Source organism: Lithobates pipiens, unplaced genomic scaffold (genome assembly GCF_037356315.1).
Source record: "Lithobates pipiens isolate NorthernLeopardFrog02 unplaced genomic scaffold, aLitPip1_a1.2 Scaffold_19, whole genome shotgun sequence".
Taxonomy (NCBI): Eukaryota; Metazoa; Chordata; class Amphibia; order Anura; family Ranidae; genus Lithobates; species Lithobates pipiens.
The window spans coordinates 29,617,857-29,637,684 of record NW_027507764.1 but is presented as its reverse complement, the minus strand read 5'-3'; positions in this window follow the sequence as shown (position 1 = coordinate 29,637,684).

Below are 19,828 nucleotides of genomic sequence, written 5' to 3'. Positions count from 1 at the left end.
TGATGTGGCATGGATGTGGCATGGATGAGCACTGATGTGGCATGGATGAGGTATGGATGAGCACTGATGTGGCACGGATGAGCATTGATCTGGCATTAGTGTGGCACGGATGAGCACTGATATGGCATGGTTGGGGCACCGATGGGAACTGATATGGCACCAATGGGAACTGATGTGGCACCGATGGGAACTGATGTGGCACCGATGAGGTATGGTTGTGGCACCGATGAGAACTGATGTGGCACCAATGGGAACTGTTATGGTACAAATGTGGCATGTATTAGAACTGATGTGGCATGGATGTGGTATGGATGAGCACTGATGTGGCATGGATGAGCACTGATATGGTACAGATGTGGCATGGATGATTACTGACATGTCACAGATGATGTGGCACGCATGAGCCATGAATGGGGATGGATGAGCCATGGATAGGGATGGGTGAGCATGAATGAGCCATGAATGGGGATGGATGAGCCATGGATGGGGATGGATGAGCCATGAATGTGGATGGATGAGTCATGGGTGGAGCATGGATGAGCCATGGATGGATGGATGAGCCATGGATGGAGCATGAATTAGTCATGAATAGAGCATGGATGAGCCATGGATGGATGGATGAGACATGTATGAGCCATGGATGGATGGATGAGACATGTATGAGTTATGGATGGAGCATGGTTGGCTGGATGGATGAGACGTGTATGAGCTATGGATGGTGCATGGTTGGCTGGATGGATGAGACGTGTATGAGCCATGAATGGAGCATAAATGGATGGATGAGACATGTATGAGCCATGGATGGATGGATGAAATATGTATGAGCCATGGATGGAGGATGGATGGATGAGACATGTATGGGCCATGGATGCAGCATGGATGGATGGATAATCCATGACTGGGCACAGATCAGCGCTCTGGGCACTTCAGATCCACCCGGCTCCCTCCTCGTGGTAAGGAGAGGGGAGGACACGGATAAGCTCTGGTTTGTTTACAAGTGATCGCGCCATCATTGGACAGTGTAATCATGTGGTAAAGGGCCGCTGTCATTGGCCCTTTACCCTCGATCTGTGACATGCCAGGCCTGAGAGACCTACTGGTATAATAATATATTTACAAAAATGTGAGGGGTGTACTAACTTTTGTGAGATACTGTATGTCAAAGTTGCAAAATTGTGTTCAGGCATTAACATTTGTTTTACCCTCCATCACTAAGGGATTAATTATGAACTGTATCAGGCCTGAGAAATAGTTTTATTTATTTTTTTATATATAGGCACGCAAAATATAAAAGTTTGCAACTATAACTTTTATTATTTTGTTAGATTTATTTTTTCCTTTTAAGTGCCTCTCTTAACCACTAGGCATCCACGGCTACAGTGCGGACGCCAATTGCCGGGAGGCCGTCCCTGGACGTCCTCCTGTTTACTTCCGCAATGCGCGCACCCACGAGCACGCATCAGGGAAGTTCTGTGTTGGCCGTGTCCCTTGGACACAGCCAGTCACAGATCGCTGTAAATGGCCAATCACAGCGGCCGTTTACAGTGTGATCTGCGTGTCCAATGAGAGATAATCTCATATGTAAACATATGAAATCATCTCTCATCGCCGGCTCTCCCTCCTCACACACAGACAGCATGTGAGGAGGGAGAGATGAATGGCTGCAGCGGCTGTGAGTAGAAAAAAAAAACACAGAAAATAAAGTGCCCACAATGTCACTGCCATCTGTCCCCAATGCCATCTGTCCCCAGTGCCACCTGTCAGTGCCATCTGTCCCCAGTGCCACGTTTAAGTGCCATCTGTCATCAGTGTCCCGTGCCATCAGTACCACATAGTGCCATCTGTCATCAGTGCCATATCAGTGTCACGTGTCATCAGTGCCACCTATTAGTGCCATCTGTCATCAGGGCCACATCAGTGTCACGTGTCATCAGTGCCATCTGTCATCAGTGTCACGTGTCATTGTCCTGGTGATCCAGGGCCTTCAAAAGTTTAATAGTCAACAAGTTAGATGTGTAATTTATGCTCCTAGAACACCTGATGGCGCTCCCTGCATGTTGGGCCTCTCTGAGTGGCCAGGCTGTGGAAAAGTCCCACACATGTGGTATTGTAATACTCAAGAGGAGTAGCAGAATTTATTTTGGGGTGTCATTTGTGGTATACACATGCCACGTGAGAGAAATAACCTATTACAATGACAATTATGTGAAAAAAAAATCTTCATTTTGCAAAGAATTGTGGGAAAAAAATTACAACATCAAAAAACTCACCATGCTACTTACTAAATACCTTGGAATGTCTACTTTCAAAAAAGGGGTTATTTGGGGGGTATTTGTACTTTCCTGGCTTGTTCGGGTCACAAGAAATGTGATTGATCACATCTAATATACTGGTGGCCTATTTTGTATGATTTGCACCACAGATTGTAGACTCCCTAACTTTCACAAAGACCAAATAATATTCACTAATTTGGGTTATTTTTACCAAAGATATGTAGCAGTATACATTGTGGCCAAAATTTATGAAGAAAAATTTATAATTTGCAAAATGTTATCGCAGAAACAAAGAAAATTTTCGGTCTTTTTTCATTTATAGCGCAAAAAATAAAAAACCCAAAGGTGATCAAATACCACCAAATGAAAGCTCTATTTGTGGGGGAAAAAAAGGACAAAAAATTAATGTGGGTACAGTGTTACGTGACTGAGTAATTGTCATCCAAAGTGTGAGAGAACCGAAAGCTGAAAATTGGTATGGTCACGACGGGGGTTTAAGTGCCCAGTTGTCAAGTGGTTAAATTCCCAGAAGTTCTCTTTTCTATAATCATGCATGCTGTTTGTCAGGAGCTATGAACTCTATGAGGTCTATGTATAAAGGCTTTCCCACAATATTCCCACACCTATCTCCCCAAGATGTATACATTGTTAAAATTGGACTCAATGGTCAAAAAAAATTAGATTCTTAGGAGAAAGTTGTGTGAAGACATTTATAAACAGACCCCTATGTGTGAGAAGTTACTAAAAGAAGCATCCCAGGGTCCGTTGGTGGGCCATACTTCTTGAGGCTTCCTCACATGAAATATCCTCTACGGTTTCTCTCTTCCAACCTTGTGGTAATAGTGAAGACTCTTTTCTGTTTCAACGTGACTGTGCCCCTGTGTACAAAGACAACTAAATGAAGACATGGTTTGACCAGTTTTGTGTGGTGGAACTAGAGTGTCCTGCACAGAGCCCTGACCCCAACCCTACTGGGCAACTGTAGAATGAATTAGAATGCCGATTTTGAGCCAGATCTGCTCATCCAACATCGGTACCTGATCTAACAAATGAGCTCACACTCCTACCCCATAATCTTGTGGAAAGCCATGCCAGAAGAGTGGAGGCTTTTCACAAAGTTGAAAAGGGAAGTCAATGTATTATTGGCCGTAGTTTTGGAATAGGATGTCAAACAAGCTCATACATGTGTCCAGATCCCTTTGGCTCTATAATGTTAATCCCTAGGAAATACAGTATATACGAGGGTTCTTCAAAATGTTTCCATACTTTTGTGAGAGTGAGAGCCCCAGTCTCTGTGAAAATTAGGGTAAAATGGACGCAGGACTCTCAAAGAGGCAGTTTGAGAAGTTCCAGCAGAAGATTTGGGAGCAGAGAAAGCTATGTTTTAAGTCTTCTCTGGATTTTGTAAGTCTGGATTGGGGCTGGAAACTTGAAGACTTCAAAGAGCATTGGGAGGGATGGAGTCTTCAGTCTCTGGGCTTTCCAGAAGTTCTGCAGGTTGTGTGTGTGTGTGTCCAGGTACACACATTCATTATAAGGCAGATCTGAGCATAGCTTAGGGGAGTTGGTGGTGGAGCAGTTGCTGCAGCCAGGAGGGAGGTGCTCTACCGTTTAAGAACCCAGGCAATATCCTTGAGACGGCACTCCATGTGGGAGAGGTTCCAGGTCAGTGGACTGAGGGAGTTGGGCCAGCTGGGAGACCATAGCTGAGACAACTGGAAGAGAGAGTTCTGGGGACCAGAGGGGACCGTGAGTCTTGGAGGAGTGTGAAAGCCTGGAGCGTCAGGAGAATCCATTCCTAGAAGCCAGGAGTGGGCCTGCACAGTTTTGTACTGTGGTCAAGGCTGAGTGAGCCTTGAGAGCAAGGTGGCTTGGCATTTTAATTTTTGTTGTAATTTTTGGGAGAAGAACCCCTGTGTGGGCAACCCGTGCATGTATGAACTTTCATTTTTGTTACTTTCAATAAAAGTGGGCTACCACGCCCTTAAACTGACGTTTATGTTGGCTGTGAACTCATTGAAAATGCATCTACCACTGAACTAGACATCCCCCAATATCACACTTTTTTTTTTTTTTTAAGTTTCGCAGTCACCTTCTCCACTGTGTGACAACTCTTAGCCCTTGTACACACGGTCGGAGAATCCGTCGGAATGTGTCCTATCGGACCGTGTCGTCGGATAATCCGACTGTGTGTGGTATGCATCGGACTGATTCCGTCGGAATATCCGTCGGACCCAATTTTCCAACATGTTGGAAATATTTCCCGACCAACTGGTCCGATCGGACATACTCCGATCATGTGTAGAGAATTTTGATCGGACCAAGTGCCACGTATGCTCAGATCAAATTCCTACATCAAAGCTATTGGCTACTAGCCTGAATGTAGTCCCACCGTAACGAAATTACGTCATCACGTTCTGAAAGATCTGATTTTTTTCGCCAAACTTTGTCCGACCGTGTGTATGCAACAGTTTCGGACAAGATCCGATGGACAAAATCTGACGGATTTGGTTGTGGAAATCTCCGAACGCGTGTACAGGGGCTAATGCCGCGCACACACATTACGACAACAAAACAACAAACAACAAAACATTACGACAACAAAACCGTGGACTTTTTTTCCCCGAAGGATTTTGGCTCAAACTTGTCTTGCATACACACGGGCACACAAATGTTGTCGGAAAATCCAAACATCAAGAACGCGGTCACGTAAAACACATACGACGAGCCGAGAAAAAGGAAGTTCAATAGCCGGTGTGGCTCCTTCTGCTTGATTCCGAGCATGTGTGGGACTTGTGTACACACGATCGGACTTTCCGACAAGTTTTGTTGTCGTAAAATTTCAGAACCTGCTCTCAAACATTTGTGTGCGGAAATTTCCGACAGCAAATGCCCGATGGAGCCTACACATGGCCAGACAACAAGCTCACATCGAACATTTCCCATTGAAAAGTCAGACCGTGTGTACACTAGCAAGCCGGCTGACCTTTCAGTTTAGACAGACTAGTCACATGACACTCTCAGACTCGACCAATTACTACTCCTCCCACCCTCCTTCCACCACTTGTAAAAGTGCAGAGACATTTTTTGAAGACCCCCTCAACATATACAATATGCAACTGTGTATGAAAGGTATTATGATCATGTGTATATTTCGCATTGGGTGTGCCAGCATGTAGTGTATGTGACAATTATATGTGTATCTGAGAAAGTTGTCTACTGGGATATTCCAATTTTTCTACATGCAGTAAATGAAAGGTGTCAGTTTTTCTTTGGATTGCTAACACAGTACATCAATCATCTCCTGTACAATGACATAGTCTACGAAGTAACGTACCTGTAATTCCAATGTGTGGTGGGGGCTCTGTACATGTATTACGCTGTCATGCGGGTCTTATATATATATATTTCCTTCTGTACTGTTTTTAGAATGCTGATTAGTCTCACAGGACTCATTAACCAGGACGATTGTGTTCATGTCTATTGAAAACAAACTAAAATGATCTTGCCCACTTATGTGTCTCTAGGGCAGGAATTCTCAACTCTAGTGAGACCTAAATTCTTCCAAAACATTCCATTCCCCAAAGGGAAAAAAAATGAAAACAATATTTTATGCTCTTACATTTAAATGATTAAAATAGAAAAAGTCGAATAAAACATGTAGCTAGGGATGAGCTGAACCCCCCCCCCCCCCCCCCCACGGTTCGGTTTGCACCAGAACCTGCGAAATAGAACGGATATTTGCGCAAATTTTATTTTGCATGGAAATTTGGCGTTTTATATTGTAGGCCTGCAATTCTTAGGAATAACTCACTTAAATCTGCTCAAACCAGAGTCTAGCAGACATCCCGGGTATGATAAAGTTTATAATATAATAAATAATGATAATAAATAATAATAAAAAGTATTTATTAATGTACCGTATATACTCGAGTATAGGTCGATCCGAATATAAGCCGAGGCCCCTAATTTACCACAAAAAAAATGGGAAAACTTATTGACTCGTGTATAAGCCGAGGGTGAGACATGCCTGTCCATCCCTGTGTCCCGTCCATCCCTGTGTGTCCATCCCTGTGTGTCCATCCCACCTGTGTCCATCCCACCTGTGTCCATCCCTGTGTGTCCAGCCTACCTGTGTCCTGTGCCTCTTTGTCCTTCTGCAGCCTGTGTCCTTCTGCAGCGATCTGCATGTAAAAACATACGGCGGCCATGCCAGGATCACCGCACCTCTTCTCCTCGTCTATGACAGACGGCGGCCATTCCACTGTTCAAAAGCCGCGCCTCCGTCTGTGATAGGCGGAACACTCAATTTCCCAGCAGTCAGTGTTCCGCCTATCACGGACATCCGCTCATCCTCGTCCGTAGTATGAGGATGAGCGGATGTCCGTGATAGGCGGACCACTGACTGCTGGGAAATTGAGTGTTCCGCCTATCACAGACAGGGAGGCGCGGCTTTTGATTAGTGGAATGGCCGCCGTCTGTCTGCACGACACGCTGATCGGGTAGACAGACGGCGGTGACTCGAGTATAAGCCGAGGGGGGCACTTTCAGCCTAAAAAAAGGGGCTGAAAATCTCGGCATATACTCGAGTATATACGGTAATCAAATCCAAAAACGCTGAAATTTGCTCATTTGTAGAATTGCCGTTGTCATTAGATTTAGTGTTTGATGACGAATTTCCCCACAAATCGCTATCGCTCAATTCTGCAAGATATTCTAATTTATTATCGATATTTTCTAGTTCTAGTTGTAATCACTTTTGACATAAAGGGACACTTTTTGGCTGCTATGGACAATCTCCAAATTCCAGGCAGAAAAAAAAACAGCATTTATAATATAAAAGTGCATGCAGGGCATTGCACAGACCACTAGGGACAAAGGGTGTGTGCATTTTTTTTTTTTATACAGTACTTTAATCTGTAAGATTACAGTACTGTATGTGTTTTGTGTATTTTTACTTTTTTTGAATTTGGCGCCGATCTCCGCTCCCGTGCATCGTAACGTCGCAGGGAACGGAGCTCGGTGGCACTCGGGCACTGTGTAAATCGAGCGGAGGATGGCTCGCACACACAGCAGGGGGACATCGCTGGATCCAGGGGACAAGGTAAGTAACCTCTCCCTGTATCCAGCAATGCGATCCCGAGTCTGGCTCGGGGTTACCGCTCGTGGTACTGAAATTGCAGCCCGTGCCAGACTCGGGATTACCGCTAGGGAGGTTAAAGTCTCTATGGGACTCAAACGTTCAAAATCAAAAGCGCTCATTTTAAAGGCTAATATGCAAGTTATTGTCCTAAAAAGGGTTTGGGGACCCGGCTCCTGCCCCAGGGGACATGGATCAATGAAAAAAAAGTTTTAAAAACTGAAGTTTTTTTGGCAGCAGTGATTTTAATGATGCTTAAAGTGAAAAAAAGTGAAATATTCCTTTAAATATTGTACCTGGGGGGGTGTCTATAGTATGCCTGTGAAGTGGTACATGTTTCCCATGCTTAGAACAGTCCCTGCACAAAATGACATTTTTAAAGGAATAAAAGTCATTCTAAACTGCTTGCAGCCTTAATGTAATGTCTGGTCCCAGCAATATGGATGAAAATCAGTGAGACAAACGGCATGGGTACCCCCCCCCCCCAGTCCATTACCAGGCCCTTTGGGTCTTGTATGGATATTAAGGGGAACCCTGCACCAAAATTAAAAATAGGAAAGGCGTGGGGCCCCCAAGCTCTATATACTCTGAACAGCAGTATACAGGCGGTGCAAACAAGACAGGGACTGTGTAGGTTTGTTGTTAAGTAGAATCTCTTTGTAATATTGAACTGGTAGATTTTTAAAGTGTAGCTCCAGTCAAAAAATCTATTTTTAAGCTTTTTGGAAAACATAGGGAAGGGTTATCACCCCTGTAACTTTTTTTTTTGCTGTCCGTGCACCTCTTCAGAAGATTTCACCTCACTTTCTGTACCAATGACAAATGTTTTTTGAAAATTTGGGGTTTTTAGTTTAACAAGGATTGGGATAAAGCATCAGTAGAGAGGAGACACGTTTTCCCATATCAACTCTTAGCCCTTGTACACACGGTTGGAAAATCCAATGGAAAATGTCCGATCGGACCGTGTTGTCGGATAATCCAACAGTGTGTGGGCTCCATCGGACTGTTTCCATTGGAATCTATCCGACGGACAAAGTTGGAGAGCTGGGCTATAAAATTTTCCGACAACATGATCCGATCGGACCTTGTCCAATCGTTTGTAGAGAATTCCGATCAGACAAAGTGCCACGCATGCTCAGATCAAATTACGAGACCAAAGCTATTGGCTACTAGCCTGAACATAGTCCAGTCGTAACGAATGAACATCATCACGTTCTGAACAATCTGATTTTTCCGACAACTTTGTCCTACCGTGTATATGCAACACCAGTTTCGGACAAAATCAGTTGGAAAATATCGGACGGATTTTGTTGTCGGAATGTCGGAATGTCCGACCGTGTGTACAAGGGCTAACAGGAGAGAATTTCCCTTCCTAGGGGTAGATTTCATCTCACTTCCTACTGTCTCCTTCCGTTTGTAGGAGACGTTTGTAAGTTGGATGTTTGAAAGTAGGGGCCTGCCCTATATGTTCTGCAGAAATTTGGGCCTAAGGTGTTGGTGTTGCCACAACACTGTAAGCTCTCACAGTTACTTTAGATGGGTGCTGGAATGCCCTGCTGTGAACTATTATATCAAGAATTGAAATTACATGCCATTGTTGAACAGTGGTAGAAAAATTGGGTCTTTGGTGGTGGTGGTGTTGCCACAACACTGTATGTCCCCACTGTTACTCTTGGCTGGCGCAGGAATGGGCCCTGCTGTGAAATATTAGATCAAGAATTGTAATTACACGTCCCTGTTGAACAGGGGCTGAAAAATGTGGCCTTAGGCACTGGTGCCACAACATTGCACAGGGTGGACAGGCGCACCCTGTGATCGGTTACAAAGCCTCCAGCAGCACTGAATGTGCGTTCCGAAATAACGCTGGATGCAGGACAGGCCAGTAGCTCAATTGCATACTGGGCAAGCTCTGGCCAGTGATCCATCCTCAAGACCCAGTAACCCAGAGGATTTTTGGTGGGAAAGGTGTCCAAGTCTGATCTTGCCCCAAGGTATTCCTGCACCATATAAATCAGACACTGGCGATGGTTGCTGGAACCGATCATACCTTGGGGCTGCGGACTAAAAAATTGTCTGAACGTATCGGTCAGACGGCCACCTTCTCCAACGCTCCTTCTGTGACTGACCGAAGCCTCAGCAACACGTTTTCCAGGATCAGGAATTTGTAACCTCCCAGTCTGGGGGAATGCGTTGCACAGACCTTTCTGCAAAGTCTCCCAAAGATGTTTCATCCTCTGCTCCCTCTGCTCTGCACACAGCAGGGGGACATCGCTGGATCCAGGGGACAAGGTAAGTAACCTCTCCCTGTATCCAGCAATGCGATCCCGAGTCTGGCTCGGGGTTACCGCTCGTGGTACTGAAATTGCAGCCCGTGCCAGACTCGGGATTACCGCTAGGGAGGTTAAAGTCTCTATGGGACTCAAACGTTCAAAATCAAAAGCGCTCATTTTAAAGGCTAATATGCAAGTTATTGTCCTAAAAAGGGTTTGGGGACCCGGCTCCTGCCCCAGGGGACATGGATCAATGAAAAAAAAAGTTTTAAAAACTGAAGTTTTTTTGGCAGCAGTGATTTTAATGATGCTTAAAGTGAAAAAAAGTGAAATATTCCTTTAAATATTGTACCTGGGGGGGTGTCTATAGTATGCCTGTGAAGTGGTACATGTTTCCCATGCTTAGAACAGTCCCTGCACAAAATGACATTTTTAAAGGAATAAAAGTCATTCTAAACTGCTTGCAGCCTTAATGTAATGTCTGGTCCCAGCAATATGGATGAACATCAGTGAGACAAACGGCATGGGTACCCCCCCCCCCCCAGTCCATTACCAGGCCCTTTGGGTCTTGTATGGATATTAAGGGGAACCCTGCACCAAAATTAAAAATAGGAAAGGCGTGGGGCCCCCAAGCTCTATATACTCTGAACAGCAGTATACAGGCGGTGCAAACAAGACAGGGACTGTGTAGGTTTGTTGTTAAGTAGAATCTCTTTGTAATATTGAACTGGTAGATTTTTAAAGTGTAGCTCCAGTCAAAAAATCTATTTTTAAGCTTTTTGGAAAACATAGGGAAGGGTTATCACCCCTGTAACTTTTTTTTTTGCTGTCCGTGCACCTCTTCAGAAGATTTCACCTCACTTTCTGTACCAATGACAAATGTTTTTTGAAAATTTGGGGTTTTTAGTTTAACAAGGATTGGGATAAAGCATCAGTAGAGAGGAGACACGTTTTCCCATATCAACTCTTAGCCCTTGTACACACGGTTGGAAAATCCAATGGAAAATGTCCGATCGGACCGTGTTGTCGGATAATCCAACAGTGTGTGGGCTCCATCGGACTGTTTCCATTGGAATCTATCCGACGGACAAAGTTGGAGAGCTGGGCTATAAAATTTTCCGACAACATGATCCGATCGGACCTTGTCCAATCGTTTGTAGAGAATTCCGATCAGACAAAGTGCCACGCATGCTCAGATCAAATTACGAGACCAAAGCTATTGGCTACTAGCCTGAACATAGTCCAGTCGTAACGAATGAACATCATCACGTTCTGAACAATCTGATTTTTCCGACAACTTTGTCCTACCGTGTATATGCAACACCAGTTTCGGACAAAATCAGTTGGAAAATATCGGACGGATTTTGTTGTCGGAATGTCGGAATGTCCGACCGTGTGTACAAGGGCTAACAGGAGAGAATTTCCCTTCCTAGGGGTAGATTTCATCTCACTTCCTACTGTCTCCTTCCGTTTGTAGGAGACGTTTGTAAGTTGGATGTTTGAAAGTAGGGGCCTGCCCTATATGTTCTGCAGAAATTTGGGCCTAAGGTGTTGGTGTTGCCACAACACTGTAAGCTCTCACAGTTACTTTAGATGGGTGCTGGAATGCCCTGCTGTGAACTATTATATCAAGAATTGAAATTACATGCCATTGTTGAACAGTGGTAGAAAAATTGGGTCTTTGGTGGTGGTGGTGTTGCCACAACACTGTATGTCCCCACTGTTACTCTTGGCTGGCGCAGGAATGGGCCCTGCTGTGAAATATTAGATCAAGAATTGTAATTACACGTCCCTGTTGAACAGGGGCTGAAAAATTTGGCCTTAGGCACTGGTGCCACAACATTGCACAGGGTGGACAGGCGCACCCTGTGATCGGTTACAAAGCCTCCAGCAGCACTGAATGTGCGTTCCGAAATAACGCTGGATGCAGGACAGGCCAGTAGCTCAATTGCATACTGGGCAAGCTCTGGCCAGTGATCCATCCTCAAGACCCAGTAACCCAGAGGATTTTTGGTGGGAAAGGTGTCCAAGTCTGATCTTGCCCCAAGGTATTCCTGCACCATATAAATCAGACACTGGCGATGGTTGCTGGAACCGATCATACCTTGGGGCTGCGGACTAAAAAATTGTCTGAACGTATCGGTCAGACGGCCACCTTCTCCAACGCTCCTTCTGTGACTGACCGAAGCCTCAGCAACACGTTTTCCAGGATCAGGAATTTGTAACCTCCCAGTCTGGGGGAATGCGTTGCACAGACCTTTCTGCAAAGTCTCCCAAAGATGTTTCATCCTCTGCTCCCTCTGCGATGGCAAGATAAGGTCCGCAACATTACCCTTGTAACGTTGCCAGCCAGTAATAATCCCTCTCCTTGATCCGACAAATACGAGGAGCCTTCCGCAGGCTTTACAGGATCAGGGAGGCCATGTAGCTGAGGCATTCAGTCCGGAGTCCTCTGGGTCACTAAGGATGACATGATCCGCAGCCACCTCCTCCCAGCCACGTACAATCCCACGGGTTTCTTGGGACTGTAAATGATCCCTAAAAGACTGTTGCTGAGTGCCAGGCTCCACCTCCATGCTGACACCATCCTCCTTCTCCTCCTCCTCTTCCTGTGTGATCGGCGGGGCAGCAGGAACACTGTCTGGATAAAAGGGGCCTTGAGAGGTAAGGAAGTCCTGCTCTTCCTGCCTCTGTTCTGCCTCAAGTGCCCTGTCCATTATTCCATGCAACGTGTGCTCCAGCAGGTGGACAAGAGGGATAGTGTCACTGATGCATGCACTGTCACTGCTCAACATCCTCGTGGCCTCCTCAAATGGTGACAGGACAGTGCATGCATCCCTGATCATGGCCCACTGGGGTGGGGAAAAAAACCAAGCTCCCCTGACCCTGTCCTGGTGCCGTAGTTGCACAGGTACTCATTCATGACCCTCTGCTGCATGTGCAGCCGCTGCAGCATGGCCAACATTGAGTTCCACCTGGTGGGCATGTCACAGATTAGGCAGTTCTTGGGCAGGTTAAACTCCTTTTGGAGGTCAGCCAGCCAAGCACTGACATTATATGACCGGTGGAAATGCACACAGACTTTCCTGGCCTGCCTCAGGACATCCTGTAAGCCCGGGTACCTGCCCAAGAACTGCTGCACCACCAAGTTAAGGACATGAGCCAAACAGGGCAAATGCGTCAGTTGTCCCTGTCGGAGGGCGGAGAGGAGGTTGGTGCCATTGTCGCAAACCACCATTCCTGGCTTAAAGTGGAAGTAAACCCAGCGATTTAAACAGTTAAAAAAAAGGCATGCCGTGAATGCTAACTGCACATTGGCTGTTAGCCAAACTATCAAACCCTCCAATGGCTGGAGTCATAACGAATCACATGTGCAGCACCATAGCAGTTGAAGATTAAACAGAGGCAAATATGGCAGCTTCCTTGGCTGAAAACGATATGGGAGTTTACTTCCACAGAGCTGACAGAATCTCTGCCCCAGTGTGGCTCCTGTCCCCCAAGCACACCAGTACAAGCACGGCATGGCATCCTTTTGCCTGCATACTTGCGTAGCCCCTTGAACGCCTACGGAGCACCGCTGGTTCCGAGGACAAAGCACAGGAAAAGGCCATGGAGGAATTAGAAGAGGAGGGTGGAGGAGAGAGGTGTGTCAGAATCACCAGTAGTAGCATTTTGGAGGCGTGGTGGCGGAACAACCTCCAACGCTACTGCACCTTGTATTGCATCCTTCCCAGCTGCCAGCAGAGTCACCCAATGTGCCGTGAAAGATAGATAACGTCCCTGTCCATGACTGCTGGACCATAAGTCAGCGGTAATATGCACCTTACCGCTGACCGCCCTGTCCAGCGAGGCCAAGACATTGCCTTCCACATGCCGATAGAGAGCCGGAATCGCCTTCCTTGCAAAAAAGTGGTGTTTGGGAACCTGCCACTGAGGAACCGCACATTCCACAAACTCACGGAAGGGGAAAAGTCTACCAACTGCAAAGGCAGCAGTTGAAGTGCTAGCAATTTAGCCAAGCTAGCATTCAACCACTGGGCATGTGGATGACTGGGAGTGAACTTCTTCAGGTGGTGCAGCAGCTGAGGCAGGGAAATTCGCCTGGTACAATCATACGTCGGTGTACCGCTAGCAGATTGCCCACAAGTACTTGGCTGTGACACACCTAATTCTACAACTTCATTCCTCTCAGTGCAGGTTTCAGAGAGGACTGAAGGTATAGTGGGGTTGGAGATCCCAGCTGATGAGGAGCAAGGAGAGGTCCGCTTTGTTCTTTGGTGTGGGTCTTTGAGGTACGCTTGCCAACGAACTGCATGGCAGGTCAACATATGTTTGGTCAAGCATGTGGTGCCCAAGCGGCTGATGTTTTGGCCACACGAGATACGCTTGAGACATATGTTGCAAATAGCAGCAGTGCAATCTGATGCACTGGTCTCAAAAAAGGCCCACACCAAAGAACTTTTGGAATAATGCACAGAGGCAACGCCCTGCACATGCAGAGCTCTGCGGTGTGTTGCAGTCGGTGTGCTGCCCTTAAGCTGGCCCCTGGCGGGCATCCTGTATCATTGGAAATGTGCCTCCTCCTCCTCTCTCCTATCAGGCACCCACGTGGAGTCAGTGATCTCATCATCACCTCCCTCCTCATCACTGGAGCAAACCTAGCAGTATGCTGCAGCTGGGGGAACATGACTGCCAGATTGTTGTCCTTCTTGGGCACCCCCTCTCTCTAGGCTCACTTTACTGCCTTCCTCTAGCTGGGTGTCATCATCAGAGCCTTCAAAACGCTGGACATCCTCCTGGAGCATGTACCCAACACTGTGCTCAAAGAGTTCGGGTGATACCTCAGGAGGACATGGTGGGGCTAGGGAAGGAGTGACTGATGCCATTGAGCCGAGGGAAGAGGCCACGTTGGCAGCTGCTTTGCCAGTACCCTGAGCCAGGATGAGGAGGATGAGGACGGCTTGGTCATCCACTCTACCAAGTCTTTGGCATGTTGCGGCTCAATGCGGCCAGATGCCGAAAAAAAGGACAAGCATGTCCCATGGCCACGTGCTGATGAGGATGCCCCGTGTCCATGACCAGCACTGCTTCCTCTAGACACAGAAACTGCTTGCCCTCTTTTATTGGCTCGTGACTGTCTGCCTCTCCTTGTTTGCCTTCCAAACATACTAATGGCCTGCAGGTAGATGTAGCTGCACAAAGCTGGGACGTATATACTGATTATACTGCAGCTAGCAGAATCAACTGCCTGCCTGTATTATTAGGATGAGAACACCAGCAATTGGGGTAGCTTTAAGTGCACACTGTGCAGAGTACACAGTACACCAACTGTAATCACTGCAGCTGCAGGATCAGAAGAACACTAGCAATTGGGGTAGCTTTAGGTGCACACTGTGCAGATGACACAATACACCAACTGTAATTACTGCAGCTGAGCTGCCTGCCTGTGGTATAGTATCAGAATAACACCAGCAATTGGGGTAGATATAGGTGCACACTGTGCAGATGACACAATACACCAACTGTAATTACTGCAGCTGCTTTTCTGTGGTATAGGATCGGAAGATCACCAGCAATTGGGGTAGCTTTAGGTGCACACTGTGCAGATGACACGATACACCAACTGTAATTACTGCAGCTGCTTGCCTGGGGTATAGGATCAGAAGAACACCAGCAATTGGGGTAGCTTTAGGTAGCAGGCGGCTTTATATAGGGTGGGGCGTGTCCTAAACCCCGTGAGCCATAATTGGCCAAAGCCACCCTGGCTTTGGCCAATTACAGCTCTCTGTACAGACGGAGCTGTGATTGGCCAAGCATGTGGGTCATAGTGCATGCTTGGACAATCATCAGCCAGCAATGCACTGCGACGTCGCAGTGAATTATGGGCCGTGACGTGCCACTCAAATTTAGCTCGAACGGCCCATAATGTCCGGAAATCGCTGAACGGACAAACAGACAATTTTCGAGTCGAACATGGGTTTGACTCGAACACGAAGCTCATCCCTACATGTAGCATACCCCCTAAGGAGCCGCACGTAAACTGGCATCCCCCACCCTGCACAGCCAGGCACATCGAATTTCCACAGGAATTCCAGAGTCAGTGAACTGTCCCTGACTTTGTTTTTTTTTTGTTTATTGAGGGATATTAACTTGGATAGAGATGGGATGTTATGGAATGACCACTTCAAAACAAACTTTAGGGACAATTCTTCCTATATACAGTCTCTATATACAGCTCATCTTCTTCACCCCAGCAATCACTTGCTTACAGAACCCAGCTGGAACACTGTGAATTATCCAACAGTCACTCAGTCAGAGGAAGCAATAGCCTATTACAGTCAGGCCCCTTAGATGTGTATCAAAAGTTCAGTGTCCAGCTTGCATTTCTCCTGTATCTACCCATCCCAGCACCTCCTCTTCAGGCACTGCCAACCCAGCTGGCTGCAGCTGCCCCTTTCACTAGCCCTCCAGGCTAACTTCTCCTCATGGTCCATGGTGCTAAGTTGCTTCTGCTGTCCTCTCGCCTTGCTTCTGTGCCTCCAGGAAGGGTTTCTTGCATGTGTTTTAAAGGGAATCTTCTGGCTCCCAAGCCCCAGGCCCAAGATCATTCCCCCCACCGACTAGGAGGCACCCACAAAGGCCACGACAGCCTCCTCAGCACTCCATCTCCATCCTCCACCCAACTGCCCTTGCTGGAATGGCTTATGTCTATTTATGAGGTAAACTCTGCCTCTTTCCGGCTCAAAGCTGGGGATTGGCTGAGGCCTCGTGAATATGCATGGCAACCCCCCCCTTACTCCCATCCTTCAGCTCTGGAAGTTTTTGCCAATTTTCAGACCAGGTGGAAGTGCCAGAGAGAGCTGCCAGATGAGTCATTCAGCCCCTGAGTCACTGAACCCTGACCCAGATTGACAACCTGGAACTCAGCCAGGCTAAAGTTTTCATACACTAACAACTACTTCTAGCACACTAGAGGGTGCTACAAATATATTCAGTACACATGGAAGAGAAGTTGGCAGTAAATTAGGCCCTGTCTTTGATGTCAGTGGCAGTAAAACTAACCCCCACCATTGGTGTCAGTAGCCACAATAATAGCCTCAGGTTAGGCAGGTTCAAACTCATGTCTAAAAATGCCTGAGCCCATTCCTAGACTGAAAGTGTGTTACTGATCAGCAAGGAAGTCTGGATGTCTGGGATGTAAGGGGGCACTCTGGAGAATGTAATGGGGTTCTCTGGAGGAGAATGCATGTCCCCAGAGTGAGGTGTCAACGTGTTGATAGGGGGCACTAGACATGTGACACTACAACAATTTCAGACCATGTAATATGAAATAAAGTGAATCATCAAATATGAAAATATATACAATATGTCTATTGAAAGTTCATACATTTTCAGTTAAAAAAACTTGATGAATCAAATCAAAAGTGTGCAGAAAGTCCTTCACCACTTGACAGGAGATTCAAATCCCACCCAATGTGCTCAAATGAAAAACCTGCTAACCAGATATCCATGACCTCTTTACTTAAAAAGAAGGTTTGGGAATGATAGATAGAATTTCAGGAGCAAGTAGACTGAGGATGAATCAGGGAACTTCTGGACTGTACTCTCCTCTCCAACACAGTTGCCAATAGGGGATGGAAGACAAGAGGAGAACCAATAGAGTAATACTGCTTTATTTTAAAACTTGTAAAAACATACAAATGCCTGCTTACATTTAGTGGTGCCTTGTCCTGGCACTAGAGATGACCTGCATGAATGCTGGTGGGAGCCGCACACCGCTCGGCTCACGCTGTGAGATCGGTGTGCGTTCCACTGCCACTGGGAGGCAAACCGGAAGCTCAGTCCCGGAAAAATTATGTGACCAGAATGCGCCTCGACTTACATTTCGTAATGCTACAGCATCAGGAAGCGCCTTGAGTGCTTCCTTACATCTGAGTCTCCAGAGTGCCCCCTTACATCCTCCAGAGTTCCCCCTTACACCCTTCTCCGTTGTGCCCCCTTGCATACTCCAGAGTACCCCCTTATATCCTCCAGAGTTCCCCCTTACATTCTCCACCAGAGTACCACCTTACATCCCCCCAGAGTGCACCCTTACATTCTCCTCCACAGCACGCCCTTACATCCACCTGAGTGCCCTCTTACACCCTCCTCCAGAGGGCTCCCTTACATCCTCCTCTCTAGAGTGCCTTCTTACATCCTTCTTCAATGTACCCCCCTATGTGAACCTACTTAAGAGCGCATAGAACCGAGTACTATTAAAGGCTGATGATGAAAACAAAACTCTTTGGTTGCAGTTATGACAGTTATTGCAGAAGGACAATAGGGGGGGTGTTAGAGAGAAGGAAGGCAGGGGATGGAGGAAGGGAGGGTGGCTAGCAGTTGGACCTTGCATACTCTGAACTTTTTTCAATAATATCTGAAAAGTAGTTTCCGACAGGATGCTTTACAGGTTCAGCTGGACTCTAGCAAGGGGGATTGAGTCCTCGAAGGTCCTATGAGGGATGAAGATTGAACCTTAAATTTAAAGGAGTATGTTCTACATCAGGAATAATGAGTGCCTGGATAGTGTCCTGGTGCCTATAGATGACTGTCACTCTCGTAAGGGGTACAACTGTGTCCAGTGTCCCACCCTTGTCCTCGCCTAGAGGGCGCTGGCGCCGTCAGCATGGAAGCTACCTACTTTTTCCCTGTTCTTGAATGTCTTTGCTGCTTATTGTTGTTCCATAGTTTTTTTGCCTCAGTGTTATTTTATATAAGTTAAACCAGCATGAGTTGAGGGTGAAGTGGCAATGTAGGTTGGCTTCTGCCCACCATATTGTATTCTAGGGTGTAGCCGAGCCTGGAGATGGCTGCAAATGGATCAGGCCATGCATTTCCACAGGTGACATGCAGTGATGACATCAAAAATGTGGCCTTCCTGGGTTTCAGCACCACTAAAAAAAAAAGAGGTGGGGTCTTGTGGTGGTGGTCATTTGTCCTGGCATAAATAAAAGAAGAATGAGCAATGCACATGCCGAGAAGCAGAGGCAGCAGCAATTAAGGGCACTGCTGGAGGAGGCATTCAGGAGACACAGAGCAGGCTCTGCAACCTCAGTATTGCAGGTCACAACTGTCAGATGGGGCATTGGCAAGTGGGTTGTCTCATAGGATAATTGGTATACTCTTGTTTTGGCACAGTATCCTCTCTGCTGACTGGGACGTAGCACAGGTCCTATTGTTGAAGATCAGCAGGACACATGTCTTCCAAATGAAGCAGGTGGAGAGGTGGGAACACAGTGGGGGAAGGTTTGCAGGTCAAGAAGACTGTAGACATAGCTCCCCATTTCGCTTTAGGATCAAGAGTTCTCAGGCGGATCTCAGCCTACCCCTTGTCAGTTTTTTTTAGCTTCACCAGAAACACCTGCTTATATGACTGAGGAAGATTTGCTGCCCACCTTGGTGGCGATATAACAGCTCTTTACCATTTACAACAGCAACAGTCATTCCTTTTACATCTTAATCTAAAAGAGGTGCTGTATGTGGATTGGGCTAACCTGGAGAAGGTGTTCGCTCCACCAAAGAGATTTCCTCAGCTATACCCTATGGAGGAGAAATAGAGTATGCTCTTGGTATATGTGAAAATCTCTTATCTGATGCCAAGCCTTACATGTCCAGGTCTGGTCTTTAAGGATCTGACAAAATTCTGGAATCTTTGCTCAAGTTATCTTTTGCCCTGGTGGGGGTTGTATTACAGCCGGCTGATCTGGGTGGGGATTTGGCCAAATTCCCTGGGACTCTTTATTTTGCTGTAGATGTTTTAAAATATTCCATTCAGCAGATTTCACGTTTGGGACTGTCTATACACATGCACTGGATTCTTTGGCTGAAATGTTGGTCTGTGGAGTTACTCTGCAAGAAGCTGTTGGCAAGTTGTCTTTTTTTTATAGGAAACATCTGCTTGGGTCAGATTTGGATAAGTATATCCAGATTTCTCAGGGTGAAAGTTCTCTTTTACCACTTTGGAACAAGGGTAAGTGCTCATCTCAGAGGGTGGCTGCTCCACCTACTTCTACTCCTGCTTCCACAAAGCAGTATTTTTGCCACTAGAGTGAAGTCTCAAGTCCAGGTTTGTAGGAAGTCCTGGACCTCTAAGCCAGCAAAATTAG